Raw genomic sequence first — 22233 nt, 5'->3', positions numbered from 1 at the left:
TTCATTCCATTCCACAGATCCAGTATTTTTTTTTTCACGTTCACTAAGGGTAACAATGTCATCAGCGAATCTTATCACTGGAATCCATTCTCCTTGAATTTTAATCCGCCACTTGAACTTTTCTTTTGTTTCCGTCATTGCTTCTTCTATGTATTGATTGAACAATAGGAACAAAAGACTGCAGCACTATGTTAATCTTCTTAATCTGAGCTCTTCATTCTTATTCTTCCAATCTTACAGTTCCCTCTTGATTCTTGTAGATACTGTGTATCACCCATCTTTCCTTGTAGCTTAGTCCTATTTTTCTCGGAATTTTGAACATCTTGCCTCATTTTACATTACCTAACACGTTTTTCTAGGTCGACAAATCCTATGAGCGTATCTTGATTTTTCTTCAGTGTTGCTTTCATTATCATGCACAATGTCAGATCTGCTTCTCTTGTGCCTTTGCCTTTCCTAAAGCCAAACTGATGGTCAGCTAACAGATCCTCAGTTCTCTTTTCCGCTCGTCTGTATACTATTCTTGCAAGCAGCTTCGATGCATGAGCTGTTAAGCTCATTGTGCGATAATTCTCGCACGTATCTGCCCTTGCTATCTTCAGAGATATGTGGATGATGTTTTTCCAAAAGTCTCATGGTAAGTCGCCAGTCACATAGACTTTACATATAAACTAGAATAGTCTTTTGGCTACCACTCCTCCTAATGATTTCAGAAATTCGAACGGAATGTTCTGTATCCCTTCCGCCTTTTTTGATCTCATGTCTTCTAAAGCCTTTTTAAATTCTGATACTGAATCTCTTCTGTCTTCGTCATAACCTCAATTTCTACTCGTGGCCTTCAACTTACTCTTTCCACCAATCCGCTCTCTCTCCTGCATTTAACAGCGAAATTCCCATGTTTCAACCGATAGGCTGTTTTGAGTTTTCTGCATGCAGAGTTAGTGCTTTCGACGATCATTTCTTTTTCGTTTTCTTCACATCTTTCCGGCAGCCATTTCGCCTTGGCTGGTCTGCATTTCACATTATTTCATCCTCTGTTACCCATGGTTTTTCGCAGTTCCCATCTTTGTACCAATGTTCGTCTATCCAACATCTGTGATTGCCCTGTTCAACGATGTCCACTCCTCTCCATTTGAATTGCCTACTCTGCTATTCATTGTTGCAGAATCTGCATCCTTTGCGAACTTCAAATGCGTCTCACCATTTCTCAGTACTTCAGTATCCAAACTCCATCTGTACTGATTCTTTCAGGTGATTCTTCAGACTATTCTTCATCATTACTAAATCGTGTTCTGAGTTCAAATATACATCTGGGTACGTCTCACAGTCCAATACTTAATTTCGCAATCTCTGTCTGACCGTGAAGTACCAGCTGGAATCTCTCCATGTCGCCGAATCTCTTCCAAGTATACCTCCTCCCCTTGTGATTCTAGAACAGAATATTCGCCATTACTATCTGAAATTTATTGCAGAACTCAATTAGCTTTTCTTCTCTCTCATTCCTACTACGCTTTTTTCTATTCCTTCCTCTCCAACAGCATTCCAGTCTCCCATGATTACTAGATTTTCATCTCCCTTTGTATACTGAATTACCCGTTCAGTATCCTCATATACTTTATGTCTGCGTCTTCTACTTGTGTTGTTAGCATATATACCCGAACTATCGTTGTTGGCGTCGGTTTGCTGTCGAATCTGATCACTGAACTGTTATTTTCCCATTCATAACGGATCCTATTCCTGTTATACCATTTTCCGCAGCTGTTGGTATTATCCTACGTTCGTTTGACCAGAAATCCTTATCGTCCTTCCGTTTCACTTCACTGATCTCCACTATATCTAGATCGAGATTTTTCATTTCCACTATCACATTTTATAGCTTTCGTATTACGTTCAAATTTCTGACAGTCAACGCCCCGACTAGTAGAATGTTATTCCGGTTTTGTTTATTTCATCTTTTTCTCAGGATCACCTTCCCCTTGATAATCCCCTCCCAGAGATCCGAATGAGGACCAATCCCGAATCTATTGCCAATGGAGATATCATCATGACACTTTTCCAGTTATAGGCCACATGTCCTGTGCATACACATTATGTGTCTTTAATTCAGTGGTTTGCATTGCCTTCTGCATCCTCATGCTATTGGTCATTGCTGATTCTCTTCCACCACATATCTAGACCAATTTATGTGTAGCTTAAAAATGGAGAAATCCTTCCCATTTGCTGAGGAAATGAGTACAGCTTGATTTATCCTCCTGCGGCGGGGCGGGTTTGAAATGTGCGTAATGTTTGATCACTGTCTTTCGTCGTACTGTGCACTAAAAAAGTTCCACCTACCTCAGTACGGCGTCTGATCACCAGCCTGTTTCTCTGCATAAGTAGATACCGTCCAGACGGTGTTAAAAGCAGCGTTGAAGAAAAACACCGTCAATACTTACGTTTGCAAAGTCCGCGTAAACTCTGGTAGCAAGCTATCCTGTAATATCTTATAAGAAATTTCGGGAGGAGGGCGATTGCTTCATCTCTTTAGTAAAAATGGCAAAATTCTGCAACGAGTTCTTTTATTTGTTTAGTTTCCAAATTAAACACTTGCCATCAGCCCGTATTTAATTAACGAATAATATCACTGTCCTCAGCTCACAGTTCAGACAACCCAGTACACAAACAAGGCAGCCAGGAATGTACTTAATTCCAACCCGAATTATTACGCAATTTATAGTCATTACTCTGCCACAATATACGAATTTCACATACGGTCCCTTCTCAGTAGACATTTAATAAAGAAATTGCTCGCCAAATATTCCATAGACGAATACGAAACATGCCAAGTGGAATTTTACAAAGGCCGAAAGTTCACTCGCGGTTCTCTTTCCAACAAAACAATCCACAACTTCCAAACTTCACAGAACTGTCCGTAAAATGCAACTGCTATTACGGCCACACAATCTGGACGCGAGAAGCCAATTATTTCTTCATTTTGCACATAATAAAGACGGAAGCCTTCAACATGACCTGCACGTACGATAGATGACTAGCGACTTCCCCCTGCCGTCTCTTCCACAGCCTATAATTACATGGCAGTGCGCGGGAACAGCTAAACTCCCATTCGTTGATCAAAGGGACCAGCCAATCAGCACAATCGTTCGAGATCAGTCTCGCGCCAAAACTGTCCTACGCCAGTCACTATTCCCAGTTGCATTTACGTCACTTCATCATGCAAATATTAATAAAATGTTTAACAAAACCAAATGAGAAGAAAACTAATCTTGAAATAACTTTAGAAAACTATTACTCTGCAAATGGCTATTCTGGCTGCCTTATTACAAAAGCAAGTACCCTTGGACATACGTCATCAGCGAGTTGGGGAAAACACAGCTTTCCCATGACACCGTCACATAATGCTGTACACCATATAATATTGGATCTTTACGTGTGTCCCACATACACACTCCCACTCATTCTCATTTACTCACACAACAGCATTTTAACTAAATAATAATCTTTTCTGAATTTTATATTACGAAAAATGAAAAGTAGTTTTTTTAACTATGAAAATCCAAATAAATTGTTCCGCCATTTGTGAACTTCAGTAATGATTCCAAATGATACTAAAAGACAAACTGTTATGAATCATAACTGACTTTAATCTTACAAGTGTCGGTTTGGAGTGTTTTAGGTAATTTTCTCTATCTCTGAAAGTACGCCAGCTAGAAAGCTGAGATTTTTACACAATCTTCTTTTTAATAGCAAAGGGCAGTATATTGACTTTTAACAAAATTGAATAATATTTAATATAGTTTATTTAGATTCTTAGAGGCTTGAATATTCTGTCGCTTGAATTAACACAGGTACCGCTTCCCACGGCTAGGCTAGCGACAGGTGCGAATGAGTCACGCTAAAATACAAGCGGCTGTTTGTATCACCGCCAAAGGCTCCAAATCTACGAGCTGTACTTCAAAGTAGCTTACTGCAATAAAATGCTATCGCGTATTGACTCGCGACGTTACACTCCCTCCCCCCTGCCCCTCTCCCCTCTTTCTGGGTCAGATGAGTGAGTCTCGTCTCTTATATTCTGTTCGCCATAGTGGAAGGTTTGGCATAATGAAACATTGTGGCACACCACCTACGTGTCAGTGTTGGCAAAGGAATTGCAAGTTTCCGTCGTCAGGTGCCGACAGCATCACACAAGTTCTGTCGGGCCCAGTGGTGCATGCCCAATGAGCCACGCCTCCAGTGGCTGTGGACGACGAGCGCCTCCTGCCAGCAGCCACCCAACCCACATGCACTTGGAACCTCTTCACTACGGCGCCCTCTTTCGTGTCAGTACGGCAAGCATAATCCTTGTTGACATTCTGATAGCTTGACTGTTTCATGCTGTATTATTTGTAACGAGTCTTCGTTTGTTGGAGGAATACAAGTTAAGTTAATCTTCTGTTTACTACGTTAACTTACTTGGTAATCATTTCTTTTCCTGTCCAGCTTTCCTACGACAACAGCTGCCGCACCCCTCTGTAGCCCTCCTCTCCTGACGATCGTATACAAAGTCGTACACAATATAGATGGCGACGAGTCATCGAGACTGCATATCTTAGTCTTCGAGTTGCTTAGTTCCCATTGTCGTGTTTTTGCCTGGTTTATTGCTGTTATTAGTTGCCTTTCTTCGGTTGCTTGCTCTTTGTAGGTACCCTGCTTGCCTCGTTTTCGCTCTTTATGTTCTACGCTTGGCGGTTGCTGTTTTTCTACCCCTTTTTGCTCCCTCTGTGCTTAATTGTCTTGATATTTTGCACGTTGCTTAGTTGCTATGGCTGCCAAGCCACAATCGTCTGCTGTGCCGCCTACAGTTAATCTAACTCCTTGTCAGTTTATTCAGTTTCGCCAGCCTTTGTTCGAATCGTGCCTCGGGCATGGACGTGTGTGATGTCCTTAGGTTAGTTAGGTTTAAGTAGTTCTAAGTTCTAGGGGACTGATGACCTCAGATGTTAAGTCCCATACTGCTCAGAGCCATTTGAACCATTTTATTCAGTTTCAGAGTCAAAAGCTGGCGCAACTGCTTGAAATTATGAACCGCTTCATGACGGCGCAGATGAATTTACACAAGACGTCAGACCCAACGGCAGCACCAAAGCCTGCGCTACCTGCGTATCCGCCATCATTTTGTGAGTTTGACGAGGCAACGGAAGTCTGAACAGAATGCCTTGCACTGTTCAACGGGCGCATCACATATAAGGTACTCACAAACATTCTATTTCTTGGCCACATCCGGAGTGGCTATTTATCGACTATGTGCAAAGTTATTTCCCACGTCCCACGTTGAGCTAGTTCTATACGAGGACCTATTGCAGGTACTTACAAAGTACACTACTGGCCATTAAAATTGCTACACCACGAAGATGACGTGACGAGAAATTTAACCGACAGGTAGACGATGCTGCGATATGCAAATGATTATCTTTTCAGAGCATTCACACAAGGTTGGCGCCGGTGGCGACACCTACAACGTGCTGACATGAGGAACGTTTCCAGCCGATTTCTTATACACAAACAGCAGTTGACCGGCGTTGCCTGGTGAAACGTTGTTGTGATGCCTCGTGTAAGGAGGAGAAATGCGTACCATCACGTTTCCGACTTTGATAAAGGTCGGATTGTAGCCTGTCGCCATTGCGGTTTATCGTATCGCGACATTGTTGCTCGCGTTGGTCAAGATCCAATGACTGTTAGCAGAATATGGAATCGGTGGGTTCAGGAGGGTAATACGGAACGCCGTGCTGGATCCCAACGGCCTCATATCACTAGCAGTCGAGATGACAGGCATCATATCCGCATGGCTGTAACGGATCGTGCAGCCACGTCTCGATCCCTGAGTCAACAGATGGGGACGTTTGCACGACAACAACCATCTGCACGAACAGTTCGATGACGTTTGCAGCATCATGGACTATCAGCTCGGAGACCATGGCTGCGGTTACCCTTGACACTGCATCACAGACAGGAGCGCCTGCGATGGTGTACTCAACGACGAACCTGGGTGCACGAATGGCAAAACGTCATTTTTTCGGATGAATCCAGGTTCTGTTTACAGCATCATGATGGTCGCATCTGAGTTTGGCGACACTGCGGTGAACGCACATTGGAAGCGTGTATTCACCATCGCCATACTGGCGTATCAGCCGGCGTGATGGTATGGGGTGTCATTGGTTACACGTCTCGGTCACCTCTTGTTCGCAATGACAGCACTTTGAACAGTGGATGTTACATTTTAGATGTGTTACGACCCGTGGTTCTACCCTTAATTCGGTCCCTGCGAAACCCAACATTTCAGCAGGATAATGCACGACCGCATGTTGCAGGTCCTGTAAGGGCCTTTCTGGATACAGAAAATGTTCGACTGCTGCCCTGGCCAGCTCATTCTCTAGATCTCTCACCAATTGAAAACGTCTGGTCAATGGTGGCCGAGCAGCTGGCTCGTCACAATACGCCAGTCACTACTTTAGATGAACTGTGGTATCGTGTTGAAGCTGCATGAGCAGCTGTACCTGTACACGCCATCCAAGCTCTGTTCGACCCAATGTCCAGGCGTATCAAGGCCGTTATTACGGCCAGAGGTGGTGGTTCTGGGTACTGATTCCTCAGGATCTATGCACCCAAATTGCGTGACCATGTAATCACATGTCAGTTCTAGTATAATATATTTGTCCATTGAATACCCGTTTATCATCTGCATTTCTTCTTGGTGTAGCAATTTTAATGGCCAGTAGTGTATTATGAGGACAGGACTCAAGTGGCGACTACCTGCTACAGAGTCTCTAGGTTGTATACGCAACAAGGACAAATATACCGTCAGTATGATGTAGTTGCAAGGCGTTACTAGACAGTGTAGCTTCAAATGTGACTGTGACAAATTCTATATTGATGCAATGATTCGTGATGCCGTCATGCACAGTGTAGCTGACTCTCGACTTCAGAAATAGATTCTTAAATACCTGGACCCTTGCTTGCAACACGTTCTGCAGATTCTTGACTGTCATGATTACTGCGAAAGTGCAGTAGACAGTTTTAGGACGGCGCCTGTTTTTTCTGCAGTCAGCAGCGACAAACAGGCCCCGCGGCCGGCTCGCAGACAACGGCCCTGCCGGCTAAAGGCGCAGCGCTCGTGGAAACACGTGTTGCATCCGGCACAGGATGTGAAGTCGAGTCGTCGCTGTAATGTGACATACGATCGCAGCTCTTGCCCCTGCGTGAAGCGACTTGCCTTTTTTGCGGCAAACAGGGCTAGATAAAGTCTGTGTGCTTACAGAAGCGTATGGCAGCCGCTTCTGCTATTATTCATTCACACAAGACAAAGTCACAAACAATGTGTCTGCGTCGAAGTAAGCCACTACACAGCCAGGCACAGGAGTAACTACGGAGAACTCGCGAGTTTTACGAGCAGGAGAAAGAATACGTAATAAGTATTCATGAACGACCATCAGTTTCTGCCGATAAAGTAGTGGATCGCGCATCAAAAGTTCTTGGTATTAGTGCAAGAACAGTAGTAAACAAGGGAGTGTTACGGCAAAAGTTGAAACATGTAGACATGAGCCGTAATGATTCCGTGGCGTCTGGATCACAAAACGTATTTTGGTGACTCGGGAAAGAAGAAAATGCAACCTCATCAGGTCACCGGCTTAGATTCTTTCCAAAGTGATGGAATTCGTAGGCATACACTGATGAGTCAAAATATAATGAACACGGGCTTAAAGCTTGTTTGTCCGTCTTTAGAATGAAATAAATCACTGATTCTGAGTATCGCGGATCCGACAGTTGTTGGTAGCTTTGCGCCGATTTTTAGAAAACAGTGAATCCTCAAGCGGTCAGTGACAATAGTCCTTTGCCATGTCCAGAAGAACTGATGGATAAATTCGGTGCCAGTCTTTACTTTTCCAAAACTGATTTGCACCAAGCTTACTTACAAATCCCTCTGGACGAGCAATCGCAATAGATCTTTGTCTTTAATACTCATCTGGGTCTTTTTAAATTGTTTCCACACCCACCACATTTCAGCGCTTTCTGGAGCAGCCCACTGGAAAAGTTCCTTTTTGCTCAAATTATTTAGATGACACTGTCGTCTCAGGTCGCTCTCCCGAAGAACACATTAGCAGTCTTCACATTCTGTTCCAGTATGGTGTCAAGTAACAGAGACAAATGCGTACTTTTTCAGACTGAACAACGTATTTAGGACATGTCATCAATAGCCAGGCTGTCCACCCAATGCAATCACATTTGCTTGCTATTCGTGACCTTCCACCGCCACGCAATGTGCGGGAATTGCAGTCTGTGTTTGAGAAATTCACATATTACATTCACTTTGCACTGTGAAGGAAAAAGTTTTAGATTACACATTTTAGAAGATTACAGATCTTCAAACATTTTTCTCTGAATGATGGCCTCATATTAAATGAACAACTGCAGTCGCGTAATAAAATGTTTTTCAATGGCTTAAAGCCGTCACTTAAAGATGTCTGATAGCTATGTTGGTTATCCGCTTCCCTACATCCAGTTAATTTGTCAATCACTATTATATTAGACCGATGACCACACTGTCTGGTCTCCTTCCCCAAACAACCAACCAACTATTATATTAATTTCGTATAGGTGTTGTTAAGCCTTTGTAAATTCTGCTCCTAGATGGCGCGGGCTGTATCATGTTCACGTCGTCGTTCGCTACGGCCTGCTCGCGCAGTCGCTGTTACTCACTGGTGTTCTATGCCATTGCACTGCATATTTATATATTGTTTTAAAATTTTTACTATGCCTATTATGTGTTCAGGTGGAAAATGTTTTAATTATAGTTTTAATGCTTTGACTAGAGCGATGTCGCTCAAATTTCCGTTTAACCACATGTGAGTATTTTTTTGCAATTTAATTTGTAAAAATTGAGTGTTTCTTCTAATTCCTACCTGCTATTAATGTACCTTCCTGTGATATTGTTAGGTAAGGTAACAGTTTCTTCTGAAAAAGGCGCCCCTAGTTGGCGTTGAAAACTAGTTAGAGAATTTTAAATTCTCTTTGCAACCGGTTTATTCTTAATGCCGCTCAGATTTGGGCTCCTTTGCATCGCTCGCGTCGGAAGAATGTTCCTTTTGTTTGGTCGCAAGAGTGTCAGTGTGCTTTCCAGAAGTTGTAAGATGCTTTGCTTAGTGATCGATGCCTTGCTTCTTTTGATCCAGCCAAGCCTATGGTCTTGACTGTGGATGCTTCCTCTTATGGCAGCGGTGCAGTTTTGTCGCATAAATTTGGTGCTGTTGAGAGGTCGATTGCCTTTCCTTCGAAGTTGTTGAACAAACCTCAATGTAATTACTCGTGAAATGAAAAGGAAGCTCCCGCCATTGTCTATTGGGTCACTAAATTTCACCAGTATCTTTCTGGCAGAAAATTTTACTTGGTGACTGTCCACAAACCTCTAAAATCTTTCCATAGCCCTTCTTAGTCAGTCTCAATCGCACAGCGCAGAAGCTGCAACAATGGACTCTTCTTTTGTCAAATTACCGATATATAATTGTGTATCGGACCACTTCTAACACTGGACTCTCATTCGGGAGGACGACGGTTCAATCCCGCTTCCGGCCATCCTGATTTAGGTTTTCTGTGATTTCCCTAAACCGCTCGAGGCAAATGCCGGGATGGTTCCTTTGAAAGGGCACGGCCGATTTCCTTCCCCGTCCTTCCTTAATCCTATGAGACCGATGACCTCTCTGCTTGGTCTCGTCCCCCCAACAACACACACACACACATACACACACACACACACACACACACACACACACACACACACCATTTCTAAGCATGCCAACACATACTCTTTCTCGCCTCCCCGTTAGTCCAGATTTTGTATTCGACGAGTCCTCTGCTTCTTGTTCCACGGTGATGCACAAGATATAGATGTTTTGCGTAGCTTTCCGCTTAATCACCGGAAAAATGTCCAGGCTACATCAGCGGATCCTGATTTGTGCATTATGTTGAGTTACATCTACACTGGTCGGCCGCTTTCCACGAGACAGATTCCTAGCTCTGTGGTTCGCCCTTCCAATTCACCAAGGTGCAATTTTGCTTCACACAGATAATGACTAGTCACTATTTGTGGTTCCCCAGGCTGTCGAACCTGACAGGCTTCGTTTGCTACAATAAAGTCACTGGGGCATTGTTCACACCAAGCAGTTCGTGCGACGTCACACTTGGCACTGTCTGGATGCACAAATTGAACAATTGACTCTTCAGTATCAAGCCTTTGCTGAACATCATTCAGCTCCACCTCAGCAGTTCTTTAACTGGAATCTAACATCAAGCATCTTGACAACTTTTGCACTTGGATTTCATGGGTCCTTACTGGAATACACGTTGGTTCGTCGTTGTTGACGCTTTCGCATATTTCCGTTTATGTTTCGTATCGACTTAACTACAGACTGTTCCACAATCTTGCTCTTTTGCCTCCAGAGATTGCCTGAAGTGATTATGACTGACAACATCCTCAATATGTTGCCACCGAGTCTGAACAGTTTGGCATCGCCTCCAGCGTCACCCACATCATGAGAGCACTGTTCCACCCGCAGTCCAACGGTGAAGCTGAACACTTTGTACGAACATTTAAGCAAAAGTTGGATAAACTTTGTACCGCCCACACAGAGTATCAACCTATGTTGCTCTATTTGTTTTCCTACCACTCCTAGCCATGCGACGGGCCATCACTGGTAGAGTCGTTACAAGGACGGCGGCACCGTACCTTGCTTCAGTTGCTGCACCCACCACCGTGAGCGACGCACACTCCACCCAAACAGGCAAAGTGTTACACCAACGATTCGGTGTTTTTCCCGGCGGGGTCAGGGATTTTCTCTGCCTCGTGATGGCTGGGTGTTGTGTGATGTCCTTAGGTTAGTTAGGTTTAAGTAGTTCTAAGTTCTACGGGACTGATGACCATAGATGTTAAGTCCCATAGTGCTCAGAGCCATTTGAACCATTTTTGATTCGGTGTTTTGTACAGATTGTACGCTGGGTGATGGCGCTGGTACCGTTGTATTCTTTCTTGAAAATACTCTCTTCTTACTGCAGTGACCAAGAGGATTGCTGAGAAGCTACCAGAATCAAATTCATCTTTGTGAATAGAATGATCCTACCACAAGCTTTGTGCTTTCAGATTTCGTACCTGACTCGATGCAGCAGCCCTCATTGCATCTGGCCCCCGAGAGCCCCGCACTGTAGGCGCCGGTTCCAGAGCTGATGGAAGTCGATGCCGTTTCCCGCTCATTGCTCCCTTGACAGCTATCATCGTCTGCGGATGGGCCCCTCTTCCTGGGAGCTGCCCCACATATTGCCTCGGGTCCCTCTGCAGTCGTGGTACCTCCGACTTCATTTGCTGTTCTGATCTGGATGTGGGTGCATGCCCTCTGCCCAGTTTTTTGGGTGGTGTTCGTAGGCGGGCCCAGGGCATATGTCAAGGCGTGGCCAGAAGCTCGGCTTCGGCCTTAGTTTCGGCTCCTGTCTCCTCACTGCCACGTGCATCCAGTCCTCCCCCTGTGGCGTTTGCTCATCTACACTACACAACTGTGGCGAGGAGGTTTCTTTTTTTGGGGGGGGGGGGGGGCGGATGTGGTATTACATGTCGACACCAACCTCCTGGTTTATCATTGTTGGCAACGGAATTGCAAGTTTCTGTCAGGCACCAATAGTGGTCACGCAGGATCTGGCAGACCCGATGGTGCACGCCTACTGAGCCACACTTCCAGTGGCTCTGGATTATGAGCGCTCTCTGCTGCCGCAATATAGGATGGCCGGCAGCAGCAATAATACAGACTGGGACGACTACCAGCAGGGAAAAATATACTATAAAAAACACACTATATATAAGCAAACATAGTGTACAATCACTTTGAACACACACATGCTTCTGTTCAGCTTTCCTGTGACGACAGTTGCTGCGCCACTCTGTAGCCCACCTCTCCTTACCGTTGTGTATATAGTCTTACACAACAAGTATCGTCAGAGGTCAGCAACCACATCTAAATACACACATCAAAAAATGTTTTGCATCACCTCGGTTCTGAGAGTTCCGAAACCTTAACAGAAAACTGGAATGGAGATCAACATAAACGTCACTCCCCCCCTTTTTTATTGCTCATGAAAACCACACATTACATGTTGTACCACCATACAGCGAGACCTTCAGAGATGGTGGTCCAGATTGCTGTACAGACCAGTACCTCTAATACCCAGTAGCACGTCCTCTTGCATTGATGCATACCTGTATTCGTCGTGGCACACTATCCACAACTTCATCAAAGCATTGTTGGTCCATATTGTCCCACTCCTCAACGGCGATTCGGCGTAGATCTCTCAGAGTGATTGGTGGGTAACGTCGTCCACAAACAGCCCTTTTCAATCTACCCCCGGCATGTTCGATAGGGTTCATGTCTGGAGAACATGCTAGCCGCTCTAGTCGAGCGATGACGTCATCCTGAAGGAAGTCATTCACAAGGTGTGCACGATGGGGGCGCGAATTGTCGTCCATGAAGACGAATGTCTCGCCGATATGCTTCCGATATGGTTGCACTATCAGTCGGAGGTTGGCATTCACTCGTCGCACAGCCATCACGGCGCCTCTCATGACCACCAGCGGCGTATGTCCGCCACACACAATGCCACCCCAAAACAGCAGGGCACCTCCACCTTGCTGCATCCCTGGTCAGTGTGTCTAAAGCGTTCAGCCTGACCAGGTTGCCTCCAAACACGTCTCCGACGATTATCTGGTTGAAGGCATATGCGACACTCATCGGTGAAGAGAACGTGATGCCAAACCTGAACGTCCATTCGGCATGTTGTTGGACCCATCTGTACCGCGCTGTATGGTGTCGTGGTTGCAAAGATGGACCTCGCCGTGGACGTCGGGAGTGAAGTTACGCATCATGCAGCCTATTGCACAGAATTTGAGCCTTACACGACGTCCTGTGGCTGCAAGAAAAGTATTATTCAACATGGTGGCGTTGCTGTCACGGTTCCTCCGAGCTGTAATCCGTAGGTAGCGGTCATCCACTGCAGTAGTAGCCCTTGGGCGAGGCATGTCATCGACAGTTCCTGTCTCTCTGTATCTCCTCCGTGTCCGAACAACATCGCTTTGGTTCACTCCGAGACGCCTGAACACTTCCCTTGTTGAGAGCCCTTCCTGGCACAAAGTAACAATGCGGACGCGATCGAACCGCGGTATTGACCGTCTAGGCATGGTTGAACTACAGACAGCATGAGCCGTATACCTTCTTCCTGGTGGAATGACTAGAACTGATCGGCTGTCGCACCCCCTCCGTCTAATAGGCGCTGCTCATGCATGGTTGTTTACGTCTTTGGCCGGGTTTAGTGACGTCTCTGAACAGTCAAAGGGACTGTGTCTGTGATACAATATCGACAGTCAACGTCTGTCTTCAGGGGTTCTGGAAACGGGGGCGATACAAAACTTTTTTTCATGTGTGTAGAATACAAAGGAATATGTTGCCTGATCTATCATCCACTGTCGATTCTGCTTCACAACAGCACTCCAGCGATATATGTAAGTAGTATGTATGATGTGTCGTCACCACTATCTCCACTACCTAACATTTCTAAAGAAATATGTGCATTTGTGTAGTTATTTCTCCCTACTTCGTTAACTCAAATTAATAAATATAAATGAATATTTGAGTGACTGGGTCTGGGGAATCAAGGTAAGGGCTCTTTTTTTTGTAAATAGGAAGAAGAACAAGAAGAATATAAAATAATTTCTAGGTTATTCACAACATATTTTTCTAGTTTGGTGACACTGTTTTTGTACAATATATGCATTTTATTTCGCAGCAAAACTTTTTTATACACGTACAGAGGTTCTTTTTTTACACTAATAATAAAGACTAGTAGCACTGGAATAGACATAATATATATAAAATGAGGTACTGGCAGAAGTAAAGCTGTGAGGACGGGGCGTGAGTCGTGCTTGCGTAGCTCAGTTGGTAGAGCACTAGCCCGCGAAAGGCAAAGGTCCCGAGATCGAGTCTCGGTCGGCACACAGTTTTAATCAGCCAGAAAGTTTCATGATATATATATATACATAAAAAATAATCTATATACAGTATATTTGATATGGAAATACTGTACAGTTCTCAGTTGATGCAAAAGGAGACAGAGAGAGACGTTTTTTTATACATTTATCATTTATGTTATAGTTCTCAGTCAATACAATATTAGAGAGAGTGATAGACCTTTTTTAGTGCAGCAGTTCCATTGTCCTTCTTTGACAATAGGTACTACATTTTCACGTGAGAAACAACTATAATAGAGCACTAATAATACAGACTGGGACGACCAGCAGCAGGGAAAAAACTATACTATAATAAACACAGTATATCCAAGCACACATATCGTAACGTACATCCATTTTCAGTCAGTTTGAACACGCACATTTATATACACACGTACAGTGTCCAATCAAGGTACACATACGCGTATATACACACCTATTTATACTATAACAGTTCATTTTCACTCTGTATACAGCAAATAAATACACTAACTCTTTCTGTCTCTGTCACATGAGTGAATAGTGTGACTAGAGGACAGTGTCAATTGAATCCTAACTAATGAACCATTTGTTATCACGGTACAACAGACCAACTTTGAGTTCCAGTACTGTATGCACCACAAGGTGTTGTGATCGAAAGTTGAATTGCTGCACAATGTACAGAGCAGTGTCAGTAAAACTGAGCAGGCATTCCTTGAGGCCGCATGATGCGCGCACGATGCATAAACTTAGCCTATCTTTGGGTAGCATATGTATCTGTACAGTGTATGTACATTTTTTTTTGTGTATGAGGCGTACAAACTACACAATCTGTGATCCATTTGCCTCATTTTTCATCAGGCCGATAACCATGCTGTTTTGAGGTGTTATACCACAAAAGGATCATTGTCTGTATACACAGACGTGTCGAGTCTGTTGGTGTGGCACATTATTTACTCAGATGGATCACATCACTTCACCCAATAGACGAAAATGTCTGTTCATAAAGTAACTTGGGATCTGCGAAATTAATTTTCACAAATCAGTAATGAAACTGGTACATGTGGGGTCTGAATAGGTCTAATATACTACTGAACTAGAAATGTTCTGTGAACACTACTGAAACATTAGCCATCTCCAGTGCAACAGATCCTTCACTGAAGATAGCGAGCCACTATGCCACATGGCTCTCAGGTGGGTTACTAACCTTGTTATTTTTCAGCCTGTAATCAGCCAAGTGCTCAGTGAGGAAGTGAGCATCATATCCACTTAAATTGTGGAAGACACCGGCTGTGTGTTATGGCAGTTGATATTTCAGGTTGCGTGCAAAGTGTGTTTCAATGCAGACTTCCCCATTAGATGACAGTGGTCTCTATGTGCAGTTTCCGCTTTTCTGTATAACGGCAGGCCATAGATATGACCCTTTTTTTTATTTACACGTCAAGTCCGTAGGACCAAATTGAGGAGCAAATCTCCAAGGTCATGGAACATGTCAGTACATGAAATTACGACATAAATGTAATAACAGATAGAAATAAAATGTTTATGAACACGAAAAAAGTCAGTCCATAAGCTTAAGTAAACACAATTAACAATACAACAAGAGTCAGTTTAATTTTTCAAGGAACTCCTTGACAGAATAGAAGGAGTGACCCATGAGGAAACTCCTCAGTTTCGATTTGAAAGCGCGTGGATTACTGCTAGGATATTTGAATTCGAGTGATAGCTTATTGAAAATGGATGCAGCAGTATATTGCACACCTTTCTGCACAAGAGTAAAGGAAGTCTGATCCAAATGCAGGTTTGATTTCTGCCTAGTATTAACTGAGTAAAGCTGCTTATTCTTGGGAATAGCTAAAACTGTTAGCAAGAAATGACAGCGAGGAATATATATAATGAGAAGCCATTGTGAAAATACCCAGACTCGTGAACAGGGGTCGACAAGATGTTCGTGAACTTACACCACTTATTGTCCTAACCGTCCGTTTCTGAGCCAAAAATATCTTTTTAGAATGGGAAGAGTTACCCCAAAATATAATACCATACGACATAAGCGAATGAAAATAAACAAAGTAGACTAATTTTTGTGTCTAACGATCACTCACTTCAGTCTTTGAACAAGATCCTGAACGCGAGCTTTCCACGACAGTTTACTATCTATCCGAACACCTAGAAAATTGAACAGTTTCACAAATCATATGCCCATTCTGTGAAATTAAAACGTCAGGTTTTGCTGAATTGTGTGTTAGAAACTGCAAAAACTGAGTCTTACTATAATTTAGCATTGGTTTATTTTCTACAAGCAATGAGCTTAGGCCATGAACTGCACCATTTGAAACCGAGCCAGTGTTGCACACAACATCCCTTACTACCAAGCTAGTGCCATTAGCAAACAGAAATATTTTAGAGTTAGTCATAATACTAGAGGGCATATCATTTATATAAATAAGGAACAGGAGTGGCCCCAACACTGATCCCTGGAGCACTCCCCACTTCACAGTACACCACTCAGACCCCACATCACAGCTATTGTCAACATTGTGAGTAATGACCTTCTGCTGTCTTTTGATAAAGTAAGAGGTGAACCAATTGTGAGCTAATCCCCGTATTCTGTAATGGTCCAACTTCTGGAGCAATATTTTGTGATCAACACAATCAAACATCTTAGTTAAATCAAAAAATATGCCTAGCGTTCGAGACCTTTTGTTTAAGTCCTCCAGTATCTCACAGAGAATATAACATTTTCAGTTGTTAAACGACTTCTAAAGCCGGACTGTACATTTGATAGCAAATCGTGTGATATAAAATGATCAATTATGCTTACACACACAGCCTTTTCAATAACTTTAACAAACATTGATGACATAGAAATAGGTCTAAAATTATTTTCATTATCCCTTTCTCCCTTTTTATAAAGCGGCTTACTACTCAGTACTTTAATCATTCAGGAAACTGACCATTCCTAAAGCAAAAATTACAAATATGGCCAAATACAGGCCTAACATGTTCAGCACAGTACTTTAATATTCTGTTAGGAACTCCATCATATCCTTAGTCTTCAGTGATTTAATTATTGACTCAACCTCTCTCTTGTCTGTGTCACAGAGGAGTACTTTAGACATCAATCTCAGAAAGGCATTCCCTGTAGAAACTATATTTTTATTTAATTCACCAGCAACGCTCAGAAAATGATTGTTAAATACTGTACATGTATCTGACTTATCAGTAACAGAAATATTTTTACTACAAACTGACTTTATATCGTCGACCTTGTGCTGCTGAGCAGACACTCCCTTCACGAATGACCATATGGTTTTAATGTTATCCTGTGAATTAGTTTCTCTATTTGCTTACCACATACTCTTTGCCTTCCTAATAATATTTTTAAGCACCTTACAATACTGTTTGTAATGGGCTATTGTAACTTGATTGTGACTACTTCTATCATTTTGATATTATTCCCGCTTTGTTCTACGTGATATCCTTATCCCACCTTCAGCCACCTGGGCTGACTATTACTGCTAATACCCCGTTAGAACGCTCTAATGGAAAGCAACTCTCAAAGAGTATGAGAAATGTGTTAAGGAAAGCATTATATTCATCATCCATGTTATCGGCACTATAAGCATCCTGCCACTCTTGATCTTTGACAAGGTTTAAAAAACTTTCTATTGCTGTTGGATTAACATTCCTACATGGTTTGTAATTATAAGTAACATTTGTTTGAGTACAAAAGCCTTTTAGTGTTAAAATTTGTGCATCATGGTCTGAAAGGCCACTCACACTTTTACTAACAGAATGCTCATCTAGTAATGAAGAATGAATAAAAATTTTGTCAGTGGCTGTGATACTGTTCCCCTGCACCCTAGTTGGAAAAAACACAGTTTGCATCAGATCATATGAATTTATGAGATCTTCCAAAATCCTTTTTCTTGCACCATCATATACAAAATTTATATTGAAGTCATCACATATAACTAATTTTTGGTACTTCTTGCAAATTGAATTAAGAATACTCTCTAGCTTGAACAGAAATGCTCTGAAGTCAGAGTTAGGGAACCTATAAACAACAACAATTAGAAGTTTACTTTCACTAAATTCAACTGTCTCTGTATAACAGTCAAATATATATTCAGTGCAGTGCCATGATACTCAAATGGAATATTGATTTTGCGTTCATAGCTACTCCCCCACCCCACAAGGAACTCCTTGAAAAACATCCAGTCTGTATCCTGGCAAAGAAAGCCTCTGGATTGTCAAGTTATTTAAGTGGTGCTCCGACATACCAATAATTTCAGAGTCAACATCTATAAGCAGTTCACTAACGTTATCTCTAATACCTCTTACATTTTGATGAAAAATGCTAATTCCTTCTTTATTTGAAAATATGACGTCCTATGAAGATGAGCCATTAGTTAGAGGGACTTCCTTTAAGTAGGTATACCTATCAGATGACTTCAAGCTAAAAACAGTCAATTGCTTTCCTGTATAATGTGTCATTCTTCTGGAAAGTTGTCATGACAATGTTGCTGCAATTAGCATGCCTTGCAAGTCATTCAAGCTTAGAAAACAACTATCTCGCAGGACTGTCCCTGATGTAAGAATCAAAATAATTGAGATTTGTGTCATATGTGCACATGACTTAATACACCGCCACATATGATGGGGCCAGAACTGGCGGGCTGCACACACGCGCGGTCCTCAATGCAGGCCAGGCCAGGCTGACCAACTGCATGGAGCACTGTGTCTGTGTGCTCATATCTTCGTGTCGTATTATATTCATATATAGAACGCTGAGACATAAGCGCCATGAGTACAGTGATGAAGAAGAAAGTGTACTTTCACGACGAGGTATTTACCTCAGTTCGCACAATAAATGCTCGGAATTTTGCACACAAAGCAGCGCAGATTGGTCCTTGGGAAGAGACAGTAACGGATCGTTTGCGAGTTCCAAAGACAGATAGAAGCCATGTCTACAATTATATTATCCAAATTAGATGAATAGCTTAGGCAAGAAGTGTGGACGAAAATACACTCCTGGAAATTGAAATAAGAACACCGTGAATTCATTGTCCCAGGAAGGGGAAACTTTATTGACACATTCCTGGGGTCAGATACATCACATGATCACACTGACAGAACCACAGGCACATAGACACAGGCAACAGAGCATGCACAATGTCGGCACTAGTACAGTGTATATCCACCTTTCGCAGCAATGCAGGCTGCTGTTCTCCCATGGAGACGATCGTAGAGATGCTGGATGTAGTCCTGTGGAACGGCTTGCCATGCCATTTCCACCTGGCGCCTCAGTTGGACCAGCGTTCGTGCTGGACGTGCAGACCGCGTGAGACGACGCTTCATCCAGTCCCAAACATGCTCAATGGGGGACAGATCCGGAGATCTTGCTGTCCAGGGTAGTTGACTTACACCTTCTAGAGCACGTTGGGTGGCACGGGATACATGCGGACGTGCATTGTCCTGTTGGAACAGCAAGTTCCCTTGCCGGTCTAGGAATGGTAGAACGATGGGTTCGATGACGGTTTGGATGTACCGTGCACTATTCAGTGTCCCCTCGACGATCACCAGTGGTGTACGGCCAGTGTAGGAGATCGCTCCCCACACCATGATGCCGGGTGTTGGCCCTGTGTGCCTCGGTCGTATGCAGTCCTGATTGTGGCGCTCACCTGCACGGCGCCAAACATGCATACGACCATCATTGGCACCAAGGCAGAAGCGACTCTCATCGCTGAAGACGACACGTCTCCATTCGTCCCTCCATTCACGCCTGTCGCGACACCACTGGAGGCGGGCTGCACGATGTTGGGGCGTGAGCGGAAGACGGCCTAACGGTGTGCGGGACCGTAGCCCAGCTTCATGGAGACGGTTGCGAATGGTCCTCGCCGATACCCCAGGAGCAACAGTGTCCCTAATTTGCTGGGAAGTGGCGGTGCTGTCCCCTACGGCACTGCGTAGGATCCTACGGTCTTGGCGTGCATCCGTGCGTCGCTGCGGTCTGGTCCCAGGTCGACGGGCACGTGCACCTTCCGCCGACCACTGGCGACAACATCGATGTACTGTGGGGACCTCACGCCCCACGTGTTGAGCAATTCGGCGGTACGTCCACCCGGCCTCCCGCATGCCCACTATACGCCCTCGCTCAAAGTCCGTCAACTGCACATACGGTTCACGTCCACGCTGTCGCGGCATGCTACCAGTGTTAAAGACTGCGTTGGAGCTGCGTATGCCACGGCAAACTGGCTGACACTGACGGCGGCGGTGCACAAATGCTGCGCAGCTAGCGCCATTCGACGGCCAACACCGCGGTTCCTGGTGTGTCCGCTGTGCCGTGCGTGTGATCATTACTTGTACAGCCCTCTCGCAGTGTCCGGAGCAAGTATGGTGGGTCTGACACACCGGTGTCAATGTGTTCTTTTTCCATTTCCAGGAGTGTAAATACTTACTGTGAATAATTCCTTATCTGCACACATGTTGAGACCTGGTGGAGGAGGGTGAAGATAAATTAAACAAATAACAAGTTTATATCAAAAGTAAAATAACGTTTATTGGTCACCCAGCTTTAAACTTACTGTGGATTATCTGAAGTGCACGTAAAACCATTACCATCTTCCTTTCAATAAATCTGCTTGAGTCGCTGGTTAGATGGACAATTGTACGTTTCCAGTTTGCAAACTGAAGCAATCCACAATGCCTTTGACATAACGATACGTCCATGTTGTCAAAGTTTCTGAGTGTTGCTGTTATATCTCTGTAAGCCATTCCAATGTCCTTCCAGTGGTTCCCATGGTAAAACTGCGTTAACCATGATGCAGTTTCTCTAGTCTTGGTACACTTTATTCCTCTGAATGGTCTTGGTGTAGCGGCAACTGTGGACATTGTTGTTATTACACGTCCAGCCTTTGCGAATGCGATGAAGGTGATATCATTAAATACAAATTATTCACATTCAATAATGATGTTTTGTATCTGAGGTATCACTGCGAAATGCCTTAGAAATCAAACAGTACCTCTATATTTATATAACTCACTACGAAATTCCCGTTAGTAGGAAACAGTTGTAACTTGGACATGCAGCAACAATGCATACACTGTATTGTTTGGGGGAAAATTGTCTGATCGTTCAGATTCTATATAAAAGTTTACTGGCCCAGATTCCACGCCTTCATTTTGCTTTGAACAATCTATCACGACAACTGGGGCTAATTCCTTAAATTGCTGTGGGCTGAGCATGCACCAAAATCCACTGCCCTCGTATTATAAGTGGCAGTCAAATGAAAACGAGACAGATGGGACAAAAGTAAGAAAACTGTTTATTATTTCAAACGTAATTGACATACTATTAATGTATTTAACCGAATGTGAGACCATATGCTCAATGGCGTCATGGAAAAATGTCTGTGGTTGCCTATGGAACCATGATTGTACCAGGCGTGCACCTTTTCGTCTAAAGCAAATCGAAAGAGATGAATGTCTTTCATCAGGCTCCAAAAATGTGGAAGTCTCATGGGGATAGATCGGGACTGTATGGAGGATGTGTAACGGCTTCCCAACGGAACTGTAATCAAAACAATCTTGGCAACATGTGGGTTGTTTTGACTGTGCTGCAGGAGTTTCTCTAGGAAATCCTAATCCACATGCTGCCAAGGTTGTTTTGACACACTGTAGAAGTTTCACTAGGAAGCCCTTACGCATCCTGCACACATTTCTGATCTCTCCCGATGTGATTTTCATATTTATGGATCCCTGAAGAAACACATTCGTGGCTGTCAATCTGCTTCAGATGAAGAAGTGCACGCCTGGGTACAATCATGATTCCGTAGGCAACTGCAAACATTTTTCCATGCTGGCACTGACCATGTTGTGTCACAGTGGGAGAGATGTTATGGCGATTACTTTTGAAACAATGAACAGTATACTTACTTTCTTTCCATCCGCCTCGTTTTCATCTGTATGCCCAATTAAGCATAGTGAAACCTTGCATACAAGTCCTACAGTATGCTGATACTGTTATTACCCCAATCAAGCTGTAAGATTTCGTATACATAGAATTCAGAATTCAAGGAAACTCCGGTATTCGTTAATTTACAACTGGCAAATATGCTCGAATCCTTTTTTTCAAATTTACCCTCCTGTATTTCTGCAATCCGAGACTAATGAATGTAGGC

Source organism: Schistocerca cancellata, chromosome 5 (genome assembly GCF_023864275.1).
Source record: "Schistocerca cancellata isolate TAMUIC-IGC-003103 chromosome 5, iqSchCanc2.1, whole genome shotgun sequence".
NCBI classification, from domain to species: Eukaryota; Metazoa; Arthropoda; class Insecta; order Orthoptera; family Acrididae; genus Schistocerca; species Schistocerca cancellata.
This window is presented reverse-complemented; position numbering follows the sequence as displayed.